This window comes from Pipistrellus kuhlii, unplaced genomic scaffold (assembly GCF_014108245.1).
Source record: "Pipistrellus kuhlii isolate mPipKuh1 unplaced genomic scaffold, mPipKuh1.p scaffold_m20_p_1, whole genome shotgun sequence".
Lineage (NCBI taxonomy): Eukaryota > Metazoa > Chordata > Mammalia > Chiroptera > Vespertilionidae > Pipistrellus > Pipistrellus kuhlii.
The window spans coordinates 40,172,292-40,189,429 of NW_023425404.1; positions in this window are offsets into that span (position 1 = coordinate 40,172,292).

Consider the following 17,138-nt stretch of genomic DNA (forward strand, 5'->3'; position numbering starts at 1 on the left):
AATAATAAATAAATAAATAAATAAAAATGACCAACACCTTCAAAGAGCTTTCCCATCTTCTCAGAGCCCTGGGGCAGAGGGGAACGTGGAGGGAGCACAGAGGAAGTCAGGCCAGTGGGTCACTTTCTCAGGGGTTCCCAGCCCTCCCTCAGCAGAACAGAGTCGGCCCCTCCCCCACTCTCCCTTAAAACATAGGAAAGAGCCGAAGATCGCAAGTGACAAGGCAAAGGATGCTACAGCACACAGGAGCCTAGACAGTGTCCGAACAGAAAGATATGGAAAGAGAAAAACGACCCGAGAGCAGGAAAAGTGAAGGTCCGCGCTGCCAAATCAGGGCCAGCACAGAGAGCGGCACAGGAAGGACCAGACACACCGCACGCGTGTGAGAGAGACGACGTCCACGCCAGGGATGGGGGGCAGTGATGGCGATGTCGCCTCTGTCAATGGAGGCAGTGGGATGCGATAGTGAAAAGGGGACTATCATCTTGATAATGATATTCCAAAGCACTTGACAGCTTTTTTAAAGGAAATTCCTTTTTATCATTTTTTAATAGGTTTTTATTGGTTTCGGAGATGAAGAAAGAGAGGGATAGGAACATTAATGATGAGAGAGAATCATTGATCAGCTGCCTCCCGCACGCCCCTTACTGGGGGTTGAGCACACAACCCAGGCATGTGCCCTGACCAGGAATCGAACTGTGACCTCCTGGTTCATAGATCCAAGCACAACCACTGAGGCATGCCTTAACAGTTTAGAAAGCATCAATACAACGTGCCTTTATTGACGCACATAAAAAGTCCCTGCGGTGGGTGGTAATTTTACAGGTAAGGAAACTGAGGCTCAGAGAGGTCGAGGGATTTTTTTTTTTTTTTTTCCCCAATACTGCACAGCACGCAAGTGAACTTCAGGGGACTTAGGGCTCCAAGGCCTCCCGCTCTTTTAACCAACCCTTCACATCCCAAGGGGCGAGGGAGTGCCAACCTGACTGCCCACCAAACGTGACCAACAGGACTTTGTCCATGTTATGCTAATGACTGCTTGTTCAAAAGCAGGTGCTCCTCCTGAATTGCTCCAGGGACTTTTCTATGGCCTCTTGACTTGAGAAGAAATTTGGTCTTCCTGGGGTGCTCAAACGCTGAGGAGACCACAGAGAAGCCAAACCCCCGCCTTTAAAAATGTCGCCTCGGGATTCTGCAAAAGCACGGCCAGAGGCTGCAGAGTAACTGGACAGAACCACCTCAGAAAGCATTGCTCGGGAAATGCATCCTCGGCACAACCTTGCTCTACAGGCCCACGTTTTCAGTAAGTCCCTTCCCAATGTTGTTACCATAGCTTTTCATAGAAACTGGATTTCAGAAAATCCATGACAGGCTCACTGCGTTTATCAGAACTGCATTCTCCACTTGGAAATGTCTCCCATGCTATGAAAAAAGAAGAAAAAAAATCCTCCACGATCATACATCCATGAGCATGCTGTTGTGCTTTTGTGACCAGATGCAAAACTGCAGAGGAGAAAAAGGGCTTTGCCCTGGGGTTTTGAGAGGCCCAGAGCTCAGGGGGGGTTTCTCCCTGAGCAGGGAGAAGGGAAAGAAGAGCTGCTGCCTGGCAGTGCTGGGAGCACCAGGTCGGGGCAGGGTGAGTGAGAAGCGCACGCTGCCTTGAGGAGGACGAGGGGCAGAGACCTTTCACCGGTCTAAATCAACACCTGGGATTGCACTGGAACCAGATGGCAGGTCCAGGCTGACCGCCCAGCACTGGCCCGGGATGCGCCTTGGACAGCAAGCACCATGTGGCTCTGGCTCCCACCGGGTGTGGGAGGTCCCGTTTCCTCCACGGAAGCCTCGGAAGGGGAGGTGGCAGGTAACTGGGTTTTGGGCCGGGCATCCTTGCAGAACAAAGACAAGAGTAACTGGCAGGAGAGGTGTCAAGCCCTTGACAGGGCAGGGGTGTCTTCCTGGTGAGCACTAACACTCACTGGCCCTTTTCTCAGGCCTCTCCTTTCCTCTGCACAGCATCACCTCCATCTATTATATTTAGACTGAGTATGTGCCAGCCTGTCTCCGTGCAGCCAGATGTTACCTTTCAAGGATTGTGTATTTCCATAATTATTTCCAGGACAAGCAAACACTCTTGAGCCACTGGGGTTTTCTATGGAATTCATTTTCCCCCACAATGGAGTGTGGGTCCCACCACTGCCCCCTGCTTTTAGAGTGCACACAGAGGTGGGCCATCAAAAGCCCTGCAGTCAACGAAACCTATCCCATACAATAAAAGGCCAGCCACCATAAGCGTAACGACCAGAATGACCAGAGACCCCACCACGGCCCCTCGCTGGGCTTGTCTTGCCACCAAACAAGCTGCTAGGGGCGATCTGGCAGGCAGACAGAGTGGTTAGGAGTGATCAGGTAGGCAGACCAGCCCTTAGGGGAGATCAGGTAGGCAGGCAAGTGGTTAAGGGCGATCAGGTAGGCAGTCTGGCAGGGCTGGCCCTACCCCCCAGCAAAGAAAGAGGGAAGCCCAGGCCACCAGCGGTGACTCTGTGGCAAGTGTTTGGCCGGCCAATGATTGCCCCACAGAGGGATGCCCAGGCCAGCCAAGCCATCACACCCCACACCTGTCGCCTGCCATAGGAGGCCACTGGTGGGGGTGGGGGAACAGCACTGCACAGAAGGCAAGCAGTGGCCGTGGCAGAGGTGGAGCCAGCTGCCTGCAGCCTGGGGGGAGGAAAGCTAGACAGGCTCTGATCTCAGGCCAGGCCTAGGGTCCCTACCCAAGGGATCCCAGATTGTAAGAGGGACCCTCCCCCACCACTACCAGCCCGTGCATGAATTTTCGTGCACCTGGCCTCTAGTTTTGAAATAAACTCCTTGGCACCAGTGAAGAGTTAATTCACCTCCCAGGTTTTGCTTTTTGTTTGGGATGGCTTTCCTTTAACCCCATCTTCTCTTGAAAAGAACTTACTCTTAAGGGGGAAAAAGAGTTTTAAACACACTCCCATTAGTACATACTTGCAAAAACAAAATCATTTTCTTAGCAGCAGAATCTTAGCCCAAATGCTTCCAGGAAACCAGCATGTTGTCCTGGGCCCCAAAGAGGGGTGTGTCAGCCTGGCCGACTGGGCTCAGCATGAGTCAGGGACAGGCGGGTCTGGCCAAGACCACCTCCGAGGCTGCCCCTGAGAAGGCAGACCCCTGGTCAATAGCTGGCAACCAAGGCTCCTTAACTTTCCAAAGACTCCCCTGACATCAAGCTGCTGGCAGGTGCTGTGGAAAGTACAGCCTCCACATGAAAGCAGAGGATTCCATAGCGGGCTGGTCTGACATCATTCGAACCTCCACCTCCAATTTCTTGAGGAGATGCAGAAAAAAGTGCCCTGCCTTTGGGTTTTCATTTGAAATAGTGTGTGCACGCAGCTGGAATCTTAAAGGCCTACTGCCCACTTGCCTTGTAAAATGTTTGCGCCTGTAGCCTTCAAGCCCCGAACAAAGGACTAAGAAATACCTTCCTGGAGGTTGGAATAGGAAAAACAAAAGGTCCCTATGAGAACTGTAATCTAAGGCAGGAAGGACAGAGGTCAGAGCAGTTGGAGCCTTTAAACTATTGGGCATTGAACTTGTCAAACACTGACCAAGCACCTACTGTGGACAAGCCACCTTCAAGATGGGGTGGAAAACACAGCGAGGGTATCAGTTAGGTTAAGGTCAGCTGCAAATGCTAGAAAACACAAAATAACTTTGGCTCCAACAATAAGAAGAGAGTATGGAGGTAATCAGTGGTGGGCTGATATCGTGGCTCCATGGCCACTGGGGATCCAGGCTCCTGCTTGGTGCCCCACTCGCTTAGAGTATGACTTCCATCTTCATGGTTACCTCATGACCTAGAAGCTGCTGGGTCTCAGCCATCATGTCCATGTTCCAGACAGTAGGTAGGAAGACAGAGCAAAAGCAAAGGGGTGCCTTGTCCATGCAAGTCAGTCCCTGGGATGTTCCCATCAGCCCACACTTAACACTCACCTTTCATAGACCAGAGCTTAAGTCACTGGCCCCTATCAGGTGAAAGAGAGGTTGAAATATAGAGTTGCTTATCTTTGCACATTGCTACACCCTCAAAAAAAAAAAAAATTGGGCTTTTTGGTTACTGACGGAGAAGATAGGAAGGAGATAGGAAGTTAGCAGTCTTGCCAACAGAATGCATGAAGGACAATTTGAGGATGAGCCGATTTGGAGCTCTCCCTAAGACCAGAGTAAGTATGACTGGAGGTGATAAAATAGGGTGTTTTCAACTTACATCACACATTTCCATAGTGCTTCCATTTTGATTACAAACAAGTTATTATTATAATAGAAAAAAATCAGTGGAGCTGAAATGGCCATTGAACATGTAAACCAGTGATGCTGGAAGCCCATGGTTTCCTTTTTAAGGAAGCAGGCTGTCTCAGACCCAACACCCAACACGTAACACAATTCCACATCAGCTTCCTTCTTCCTTTCCTTCTTACCCACAACCCGCACCATCGGAGGTCACAGTTCCTAACCCAAAGCGAAGTAGAAGCAGTGACACAGAGTGTGAGCTGCTGTGGGAGCCGCTGACAGAACCACAGAAAACAGCCACAAGAATCAGATGCACAGCAATCTCCACAGCCATTTCCCGAGGAACAGGGATGTGCACACCTAGAACCTCTAACGGTACTATCTCCACATGACCAATTAGATTAATAAGAATGAAAATGGTCAATTTTATTCAGTGGCTAGGAAATGTATCTCTACCCACTGCATAGCCAGTTATATAAAAGTAGAATACATACATGTATCTTACCACCTGAAGAAATTTCAGAAATCAGAAAAAGAAATGAACTAATATGAAATATCCAACTGCCCAACATGTTATATAACTAAGCTATTGTTTTTACTTAGGTTGTATTTACTGAATTAGGTTTTATGAATCCTGGTTTTTCTTTTTAAAAGCCATTAGACTTAATATTCATTATTCTTCAAAGTAATGCATACACACACACACACACAAAATTAACTTATACTCATTGAGAGACCTTTACCTAGGTCAACGATCCTTAATACAAAGATCCCATACCCTCTGCTCTTAAGAGAACACCAAGAGATCTCTACTGTTTGTCGTGAAGATTCAGCCAACAATGCAAGTAAGAACTTAAATATAGACTATACTTGGGATTTTGAGATCAAGATCAATCTTGAACAACCAGCAACTGGATTGAATGCATTTGAAGGAAACAGGGCATTGTTTTAAAATGTGGAGCTTGTGCACTGAATAATGAAGTATTCTCCATTCAAAGTGTTAATGTTCAAGTGGGTTAAAACAATGTGTGCCCTCATACCTGGGCAAACAACCGCCAGTTTAATGAAACTCAATTTACACTCTGATGCAAGCCCAGCTTTCCAACAGGCTGGGTGACTAGGTGTGAAACAATTATTTTTCAAACATGCTGCACGTATCTGGCTGCCATGGAGCTCCAGTCTACTCCAGGAGGGTATATCGCTCCCAGCACCACGGTGCCCGGGCACGGCAGCAGCACATAAACGCTGGCTCTTTTTCCCCTTTCCTTCTTCCTCCAAATGTAATAGGAAAATAGCAATACAATGCACACATATCATTAAGACTATTCCTGGGCATCCCACTCATTGCTTTCCTATGTCATTATATGGATACCCAAAATACTCCTTTAACAGTATCTTTCTTGCATGAAACAACTCCAATTTTGTATTTGGAGGAAAGGAAATACACCCAAATATTAACAGCTATACAGTCATGAGCTATTTAACAAAAAGGATATATTCAGAAAAATGCATCAGTAGGTGATTTCGTCGTTCTGTGAACATCACAGTGTGTACTGACCCAAATCTAGATAGTATAGCCTTTTCCACATCTAGGCTATATGGTCTGGCCCATCGCTCCTAGGCTCTGTGTCTGTACAAAACAACATGAGATTAAATCAAGCACAAGAGAAATAATGCAATCAAGAGATGTAGTATGTATGAAGCTGCTGCCGCCATAAAATGGCATACTATTTATAGCAAACTTTTTAATAAGTAGAAAGAGTACACTCTAAATAGTAACTAACATAGTATAGTAAATACATAAACCAGTAATGTAGTCAGATATTATCATTATCAAGTATTATGTACTACACTAGAGGCCCAGTGCACGAAATTTGTGCATGGGTGGGTTCCCTAGGCCTGGCCAGCGACCAGGGCCTGCTGGCTGGGGGGAGGGGCCAACTGCCGCCATGATCAGGGCCAATCAGGTTCCCCGCCTTCCCTCACCACCCACGCGCCACCACAATGTGGTTCCCCGAATCCTTTCCTCAATGCCCGTGTCCACAACCACCCACCCCTGGTTGCCCGTCCCAGCCCAGGGTCCCAGCCGAGGGTAGGGACTGGGTGGTTGGCTGACAGGCCCCATTGGCAATCGGGGCCAGCGGGCTGGGGGCAGCTTCTGCATTGAGCATATGCCCCCTGGTGGTCAGTGCACATCATAGGAACCGATGGTTCTGGTCTTTCCATTGTCATAGTCACTTAGGCTTTTATATATATAGATATAATTGCACATGCTCTACTTTTGTGCAGCTGACTGCACAGTATTCACCAGCATCACTACAAACACAGAGTAATGCATTGCACTACCACATTACCACAGCTACCATGTCACTAGGTTACAGGAATTTTTCAGTTCCATTATAATCTTATGGGATCACCATTGTATATGTGGTCCACCATTGACCAAAACATGATGTGGCATATGACTATAAATCTTGATCACAGAGTTGAAAACAGTTTCTAATTTTCATTTTACACTTTCTATATTTTCCAAATGTTTTACAATAAATAGCTGTTGAGTCAAATCCAGTTTGATACAACACAGTTCCACTATACACTCACTAGAATAACTAAATGAAGATGACACCCAATACCACATGTTGACACTGGAACCACTGAAACTCACACACCCCTCTGGAAACTGTTTCACGGTATTGACCACAACTCCACATATATAAATACCCAGGCTCTTCTGCTCCTAGATAAAGAATTTGCATGCATATACAAGAATGTATCACTATTAATAACAACCAAGAACTACAAACAATCCAAAAGACCATCAATAGTAGTTACTCAATTAGCAAAGTATACTTATACACATCAATCAATAGATGAATTACAGACATAATGTTGAATGAAACAAAAAAGTCACCTGGTGCTAAAGGGTATGTTCTATATGAATATGATTCTATTATTTAATAAAGTTCAAATTTCAGGTAGAAAAAGGATGGTGGTTATCTTTGCTGAGAAGAAGCACAAAAAAACTTCTGAAAGATTCTGCATTTCTGCATGCTTATAATTTCTTCACTTTTCTACCTAAAAAAAAACAAAACAAAAAAAAAAAACAAAAAAAAAACCAACTTGGTTTGCACAATAGCTCTAACAACTTACTAGCTGCATAGCCTTGGGCAAATTTCTTAACCACTCTAAGCTTCCCTTTACTAAGTCTGTAAGTGGGGATAAAAACAAAACATCACTGGCTTGATGGAAATGTGATAAGAATTACATTAGGCAATGCAGGTAGTGTTTAACACAAAACCCAGCACCAGGCACATGCACAATGCATAGCCACAGCAGCAGCGGGGGGTAGGGAGACAGCATCTCCTGAGATCTTCCTGGGTGCCAGGCAGTGAGTACAATGCTAAGTTTTCCCCCAGTTCTTGCTCTTATCTATCTCTCAAGGCCAGAAGCGCGGGCTGTGACCTGGGCACACAGAAGCCTGCAGAACACCAACCACAGCACTTATTTCAAGGAGAAGGGTGAATCACTATTTGGTTGCTGCTGAGTTTTCAAAGAAAGGAAGCTGGCAGGAGCCAGGCATCAGGATTAATCACAGACTATTGAAAAGAAAAACGATGTTAGCTTTTGAAAGCAGTAGCTGCTTTTGCTGCAAGAGAAGAAAGAATATTTTATTCTGGTGGAATAATTCATTTTAAATTGAGGAGTCATTTGGGAACGGAAAGAGCTCATCTTTCTTCCCTAAGGAAAGAGAGGAGACAAGAAAATCTCTGTTAAAAGTTTTTCATGTGGACTAGCTAAATTGACTGTCCTTTAATGTATTTCAGATTTATAGCTAAAATAATTTTTAATGTATGTGCTTGCTTTGGAAAGCAATTTAGAAGATTGGTCATGAACAAGGAATTCGGGTTATATAAGATTATTTCAGTTACATGACATACTATACACACTGATAGGATAATTCCCTATTTCCAAGATGAAACTGCAGATTTAGGAATGACGGATGTCTCATAAATTTTTGTTTCAATTAAATTTAATTTGCTTTCAACTAAAGAAAGGCAGACTGCCTGGACTTGAACACAGACCCAGCAATTACTAGCTCTATCATCCTGGGCAGGTTACTCTATCTCTCTATGTCTCAGTTTCCTCAACTAATAATTGGGATAATAATAGGGTTAGTATAAGGACTAAGTTAGTTAATAAATATTAAATGTTTAAAACAGTACCAAGCACTATTGAGTGCTATATTAGTGTTATTATCCATTTTTATATTTTTATGTAGATGCAAAATATGTCTAAAATTGTAATATTTAATCACATATTTTGCAAATACAGGAGAGAGTACCTAAAAACCAGAGGAAGATGTGTACTAAGATTATGTCACATGAACATGAATATTTAGTTTTATGTATGTATGTATACACATGCACATATACAAATGCTTTCTCCTTCCTTCCTTCCCTCCCTCTCTCCTCCTTCTCATTCTTCTTCTTTCTCTCTCTTTTTCTCTCTCATAATTTAAATCACTCTAGAGTATAATGTATCAATGACCTATTACTCTTCTTTAAAATGTTTCTAAGGGCCCAATGTGAAAACACAGTGAAAAGGTACATTGGGTTTTTGTATTTCAAGAACACGTTGGAGCCTTTCCCCACACAGTTGAGCCACAAAATGGGTGGTGTTCAAACATGGACTCTTTTCAACCTGCAGAGGAGGCCTACTAAAATTTTATATTTTCCTCCAATTGTGAGCACAGAAAGCTTTTCATTTTGTTCCAAAGGAAATGATCTTACCATTAGCTCAACAATATCATCGTCTGAATAGAGTGGGCATCCGGTAGCCATTACAGAAGGGCTAAATGCTAAAACCCAAGGGTATGGAAGTTAAAGCGACTCAATGGAAATGTCAGTCACAACATTCTTTCTCTGATTTAGGAGAATCAAACAGAGAGAGAGCCCTCAAGCAGAGGGATTATGAAGAAGACAATCAGCACAGCACCAGGGCAGCATCCTCCTTCCCCTCTCACACCCCCTCTAATAGAAATGCTTTTTACTACTCATATGCCTTTGCTTTTCTATGTGGAAGAGAATTATGTTTGAAAATACTACTACATAAAATTCTTTTTTGCCAATTGGCAGATTCATACTTTTCTACCAACACTGGCCAAAAGTCCCTACTCACTACTGTTAACTGTGGTTTTTCCCTATTAGCAGAGTAGCATAATTTTCTGATTAGTCCAGGTATCAAAGAACCTTATTTTGCTAAGAAAATAAATAAATAAAATAACTAGCTCATTCTATCCTTTAGAACTTTAGAACTTCTGGACTCCTAGATACCTCTCCCTTTAAGTCACATGCAAACACAGTAACACATGATGGTGGCTCCTGTCTTTGCTCTTACGCTGAGATGTATAACCTTGCTCAGCTTTATGATCCAGAACCTGGCACAGTAGCCTTCCGTGTGAGATGGATGATGAATAGAAAATTGCATTCTGCACTGATTCCTTGCAATGAATTAGATTCTGGGAGCTCAAGGAAAAAGTAGGAAACGGCAGCCATATTTTATTTGCAACATTAATTTCCAACAGAACCTACTTTCTTGCCGACTTGAGCTGCTTGGTTTGGTTTGCACACTTCATAAAGCTGCTTTGGGTCTTGATTGATCCAGCCATTCATTCCTCAAACGTGGACATCACACAGCCAAAAGTGGACATCACACAGCCAATGGCACTCCCATCCCCTTACAACCATGTTTCGAGAATGCACACATAGGGCCGGAATCCTCTCCTTAACCCCCTGCCCACACACTAATAAAATAACTTTCGTTTTCTTTTTATCATAAAGGTAATACATACTGTGATTCATATAAAATGTAAGTAGTCAAAAGAGCATGAAGTAGAAAAAAAAAAGACATCCCTCCCAACCAACATGACCAATCCCCACAGCCCAAATAACCACATTTCTTGGGACATCTTCCAGAAATTTATATTTGCAATCAAGAATTAAAAGATTTTTTTTGAACAAAAATGAGATCTCAGAATATGTACTTTGTACTTTGCTGGGGAGAAAAAAAAAAACCTTAATAGTATAATTTTAAATTTTTTCTTTATCAACATTTACAGATTTGCCCAATTAATTCCACATTATGCTTATACCTTTATTTACTTAACTACTCCCTGCTGATACTAGGTTATTGCCAGTAGTTTGCTATTATAATGCTGCAATAAACACTTTTGTGTGTGAGCCAGCCTACTTGTACAGGTGTATTTATAAGATAACTTCTTAACTATGGAAGGGCTGAGCTATGAACATTCTTGATTTTGAAAGATAAAGCTGTGACTGACACACCAGTGGCTACCTATAGCAACTGCCCGCTTCCCCAGCCAGCAAAGCTCAGGATGGTCCCCTCCTCCCAGTGCTCATGCACTTCAGGGAAGGCTGGGCCCTTAATTGGCCCAAGACTGGCCTAAGTGAGCTACGGAAGCCCCATCTCCGCATGCAAGTCATTGGTCTAGGATGAGCCCATATTTGCCTAAAGGGCATGAACATTCTCCAGGCACTCCTGGTCAAAGTTTCTCTGCTTGCCTCTTTTCCTGCCTCTGGACATCACTGGATGTGAGGACATAATTTGGAGAAGCTGCAACCACACTGGCACCATGAGACAAGCTGGAGCACTAATATCAAACCCTGAGCCTGGCTAAGAGCTACAAGGAAAAGCACATAGTATTCCATTCATTAACTGCCAACTGCCCTAACTCTGGACTCTGGTTTACAGGAGATAATAAATGTCCTCACTTTTAACTGGGTTTTGGTTATCTGCAGGTGAAATATCCCCACTGCCAAACTGCTCTCCAAAAAGAAGTCCAGGGGATGTGAGAGTGTCTGCTCCTCTCTCCACTCTCAGCTTCATCGAGTTTAGTCTCCATCTATCGATATTTTCAGTGCATTTTCACCTACGGGCCAGAGCCTTCTCTTCCTCGGAGTCTAGCAGCCCTTCGCTAAAAGGGCACATTGCAGAGAGGTCCCTTCCGCTCCCCCTGAGGCACCACAGTGCGGCCCAAGGCTCCCTTGGCTCCTGCAGGGCGCGGCCCGTCCCTGTGAGGCTGGGATACCCTGGGACGCCTTAGGTCGCACACTGCCTGGGCTGAGCCAGGAACGCGTGGAAAAACAAGCCCTGGGAACCGGGCGACCTCGTTTGGATCTGAGACGGGTGGCTGAAGAGACAGCATGAACTTCCCAAGGCCTGTTTCTTCAGATAGGGCAGCAGAGCTCTGGAAACCAAGACCCAGGGTCCTTACAAGGATGGTGATGGTCCTGATGATAAACTTAGGTGAGATTTAGACTGACTTCCAAAGACCTATCCTAAGAGGTGACCATGTGAAGAGGAAGCCAGGCCCTTGGCCTCCCTGGACACTTTGGCCCTCTTTGTCCTCTTTGCTCTCTGCCCGTCACTCTCCTGCCACCACAGAGGGCAGCGGGTCAGGTCTCGGCTGCTCACCAGAAGAAAGCCCAGCCCATCACTCTGCTCCTCCTGCCAATGAAAGGTCACACAGGAACGCCATCACATGAGTGAATACACAGGACACTCAGCCAGCCACGGGTCAGCGCATGCCAGGCTAATTTACAGTCCTACCCAAGTCTAGGCGCTACCAGATGGCCTAAGTCCATGGTCGGCAAACTGCGGCTCGGGAGCCACATGAAGCTCTTTGGCCCCTTGAGTACGGCTCTTCCACAAAATATCATGGCCTGGGCAAGTCTATTTGAAGAAGTGGCATTAGAAGAAGTTTAAGTTTAAAAAAATGTGACTCTCAAAAGAAATCTCAATCATTGTACTGTTGATATTTGGCTCTCATTAGTGGTTGACTAATGAGTTTGCTGACCATTGGCCTAGGTTTAGCAAGCTCCCAAAAGGCTGGTTTGGCCCACATTTCCCTCTTTTCTCTCATTCATTCTCTACCACTGTGGTGGGTGGAAGCACTGTTCCCAGAGCTTCAGTCCCCTATAATGGGGTTACATGTCCACCTTCTTTGCCATGTGACTTTATAGTCCCTCCCACTAGAATGGCCCAACTCTACTCCCCCACCTCACTGATACTGAGGTTGGCCATGTGATTCACGTTGGCCAGTGGAATGTCTGCGGAAATAACAACACAGCAGTTATGAGCTAAAGCCTTAAGAAGTTTTTGCCCTCCTATGCTACTGTGATCTGCCATGAGATGAGCATGTCCTAGGTCCGTGGTCAGCAAACTGCGGCTCGTGAGCCACATGCGGCTCTTTGGCCCCTTGAGTGTTCTAACGCCACTTCTTCAAAATAGACTCAGCCAGGCCGAAAACCAACTTCTGCGCATGGGCCACAAAGTTTCAATCACACTATATGTGCGCGCCTGCACGTGGTGTTTTGTGGAAGAGCCACACTCAAGGCGCCAAAGAGCCGCATGTGGCTCTTGAGCCGCAGTTCGCCGACCACTGCCCTAGGTAACTGATGCCCCTTTAGCCTGGGTCCCAGGATAAGCACATAGGGGACAGACCAGAAATCAAACAGAAGCCTGTAATCTAGCCTAGCCCAGCCTACATCAACCTAACCATCCCCAACCAACAGATGAGCAGTGGGAAAATAAATAGTTAAGCAATGAGATCTGGATTATTTGTTACCCAGCAATATTATACAGCAAAAAAATAACGCAAACATCGTAAGAGCAAATTATAAGTTTGCCTGGCACATAAGAGACATGCAATAATAAAATATTCATACCTATTTTTAAAGAGCTCATAATTCATTCATCATTGAAACACACATAGAACACTCCTACATATGAGACACCATGCGAAGCCCACAGGGAGCTGAGCAAAATGAAAGCTACAAAGGCAACCTACTCCTGCAGGTGTCTTTACTCCAGCAAAACTCCAAGCTTCCTAAATCCTACTGGGAAGAGGGAGCTGTGTCTATAGAGCTTCCATTTGTTTCTTTCATTCATTCACTGTCCTGGGTCAAATCACAGAAGGGATGAAATTCAGCATCTCTACAGGTACTGACTGATGGTGGAGTTATATAGACTGGTGGTAGAATCTGCGTCCTTCTACAAATGTACTATTTACTTAAAAGACAGTTAGGAACCAGAAGTTATTTTTTAAAAGATAGAAAGAACTTTTGAGACCATTCAGAAGATGGATTTTGGCCATATTCCTTCTTATGCTCACCCCCACACAGAGCGTTGTTGGAAGCTCAAACACTTAATGACCTTTGGCACCAAGTCTTTGCAAAGGGCTTTTAAAAGTCTAAACAAATTATATCCAATGGTTTGCCCTTCTTCCCACATTTATCTTCTCCCTCAGAGAACATTAATAGACTCATCAAATATGACTTCTCCATCTGTGTCATGTATTGTTAAGGGTCCAGTGATATCAGCCTTTCCCAAACCTACAGGGCATAGATGTGGATTAGCTCTGAAAACAAGGAGCTGTTCTAATGATTCCAGCTGGGAATTCACAAAAGGGAAGTGTCAGAATAATAAGATGGCACACATACATGCCTTCCCATGCAGACATTGGTGTAAGCACTTTAGACATCCTATATAGTAAAAGCATAACATATAAATCGACCGAATAGCCGATACCGGTTTGGCTCAGTGGACAGAGTGTCATCTGCGGACTGAAGAGTCACAGGTTCGAATCCAGTCAAGGGCATGAACATTGGTTGTGGGCACATCCCCAGTGGGGGGTGTGCAAAAGGCAGCTGGATGATGTTTCTAGCTCCCTATCCCTCTCCCTTCCTCTCTGATAAAAAATCAATAAAATATATTTTTTTTAAAAAACAACAACAACAAACAAACAAATCAACAGAATGGCCAAACAGCAGAACAACCATCCAGATGACCATCCAGACAATTATCTGGGCCAATGCTATGACACCCACAGGCGCCAGGCCAGCCAAGGCAGGTGCGATGCGATTGGTTAGGGGTCCGGCCATCGCCCCATGATTGGCCCACAGAGGGAGGCCCAGGCCATCGACCGGTGAGCTGTGGCAGGTGGCAGGGTCTCCCTCTGCAAGGGAAGCCCGTGTCCCTGCTGCTGGCAGCTGGGGAAGGAAGGCCTGCTCTTGCACGAATTTCATGCATCAGGCCTCTAGTATGAACTACTACATTCGAGGACATGCCCTGGGTAACTGCTGCCCCTTCAGGGAGCCAGGACTTGGACCCAGAACAGCCAGTCCCTGCAGCCTCTGTAAATCCCAGCCTTGCCAGAGACTCGGCTTCCTTCCCGCCCTCCTATCCTCGCTCAGGATCCCCAGGAAAGCAGCACAAAGGAAGGCCGTCCTGCAGCATCCTTTATTTCAAGACTCAGCTTTTCTGCAACAAAGCCTGCCACTTCCCTCAGCAAACCCCGTTAAGCTGCCAACATCCTGCTTCCTCTTGTGCGGCTACTCACCTCCAACATCACAGCAAAGGTAGAGCCTCCTCGCCCATCAGGGCCCTCGGCCTCCCGCGAAGCACAAGCAAGTTCCAAACCCAGGTGAGAGCTCAGGCCTGGCCTCCAGGCGGTCCCAGCAGCTCCGAAGCCCAGCCGCTCTCCTAACGGCTTCTGTCTCTTCTTACCAAGGCCCCCACCCAGAATCACTAGGGCCAGAATGAGGGGGAGCTGCTAGGGAGGGAGGCATCACCTCTCTCAGCCTGGTCCCTCCCCACACAGCTATTGACTAGTTTTGCATCTCTAAGGGCTTTGGGCCTCTCTGACTGGTCTACCAGGGGTGGCTGGGGGAGGCGGGAGGGGAGAGTCAAGATTGTCTGGGTCAATGACAAGCTACAAATCTGGCCCAGGCCTCCACCTGGAAATCCAAAGCAAAGCACCTTATTAAAGTCACAGGTTAAGGATCACTCACTCCACAGCTCCTCATTTAGAAGCCCGCGGTGGCGTTAAATGTAAACACTTCCCAGGAATGCTTTAAAACAGAGGGAGGTTTTTTATTAAACGACTTAATTGAGGGCCACTTCTCATCATGGAAAGCTTTTAAAACCGAGAAATGAGGGGCCTGTGGGTGTTTCCCAGGCACTTGTTTTTAAAACCTGCCACGCTGTCCCTGCGTGTGATCCTGCCGCTAATTCTTCAGCAGAAATGAAATACCGAGCCAGACCTACTCCCCAGCAGCACCCAGACCCTGGCGTGGCAGCTTCATTCCAACATTCATTTCAAGGGTCAGTAGAATCACTGGGTGGAAAGAATAAGGCCGGCCACAAAGGGCCAAAATAAATGAAGGCATTTTCAGACCTGAAAAGAAGGCATAAAACATGGGACCCCAGGCCAGAGGAGGCTGAGGCTGCGGTGGATGGCGCTGGTACCTGCTATCACACAGGGATGGATCTGGAAAGCATTACACTGTGAAGGAAGCCAGACACAAAAGGCAACATACTGTGTGGTTCCATTGCATGTAAGATATCCAGGTCAGTCCATTCCAGAGACAGAAAGGAGACCCGTGGGTGCCGGGGGGGGGGGGGGGGGGGGGGGGGGGGGGGGATGTGAAGGGACGGTGGAGTGGGTGCAGGTTTCCTCTGGGATGATGAAGGGTTCTGGAATTAGATAGTGATGATGGTTGTGCAATGCAGTGACTGTACTTAATTCCACTGAACTGTACTCTTCCGGTTGGTTAAACTGGTCGACTTTATGTCATCTCTATGTTAAACACAATTTTTTTTAAAAAAATTCCTGATACCAGGGACTCCAGGAAAATCCTTTCTCAGCCCTTAACCCAGGAGCAATCCCTTCCTCACCGGAGTAAAAATATACATGCCGTAGGCCATAGTAGTAAATAATATTTTACTAATAACAACTCTTTGATTAAGCTGAGCTTCCCATGGGCACCGAGCACTTTCCGAGGACACATCACTTCCCCCACGCCTGTCCTCGGGGCGGTGGCAGTGTCACCATAGCCTCATTCCACAGTGAGAAAGCCAAAGAGGTCAAGCAGGTTGCCCAGGGTCACGCACAAAGGGAAAGCCAGAGGATGCACGGAGGTAGGGTGGCCAAGTGGCTCTTCCCCACTCCCCTCCCCTCCCCCACACCCACATTCCGGGGCACACTCTGCAGCAGGAATGTCTTCTGGGCCCGTTTACTGCTCCGCCCACGAGAGGATGCCCTTTGTCGGTTGAGCACGGGTATCTTTAGTGGCATCCAGCATGTGGCCGCTGAGGAACAGGCTTCTCTAAAACACAGGTTCAAAGGACACACCTTAGGAAGGACACCCCCCGCTCCAGCACAGAGCTCATTTCCCTCAGGCGGCTTAGTGGTCTTTAGTCCCCGGAACAACAGGGTAAGATAGGAGGGTGATGTGATTGCTTGTCCTCTTACCCAGGAGAGAAGCGAGCTTCAGTCTGTAACCAGCCTCAGGCTTCTACTGCAGGGCCCCACTCCGCCTTGGGCCTGGGGGAGTCAGGTTTAAGTACCAGGAGATGTTAAGGGATTTGTTTAGCATATCAGTTATTTATATGTAAATTACATGTGCTGGTTATATGCAAATAGAGGCAAGCAATTACAAATGAAGTTAAGGAGCTTCCCAGGAGAGGGAAGAAAGCAGCTCTTCCTGTGGCGGGGACACCTGTGGGGTAATCCAGAGGCATCAATAAGAAGTTAAGCCAAAACCGGTGTGGCTCAGTGGATAGAGCATCAGCCTGCAGACCAAAGGGTCCCGGGTTCAATTCCGGTCAAGGGCATGTTTCTTGGTTGTGGGCACATCCCCAGTAGGAGGTGTGCAGGAGGCAGCTGATCGATGTTTCTCTCTCACCGATGTTTCTAACTCTCTATCCCTCTCCCTTCCTCTCTGTAAAAAATCAATAAAACATAT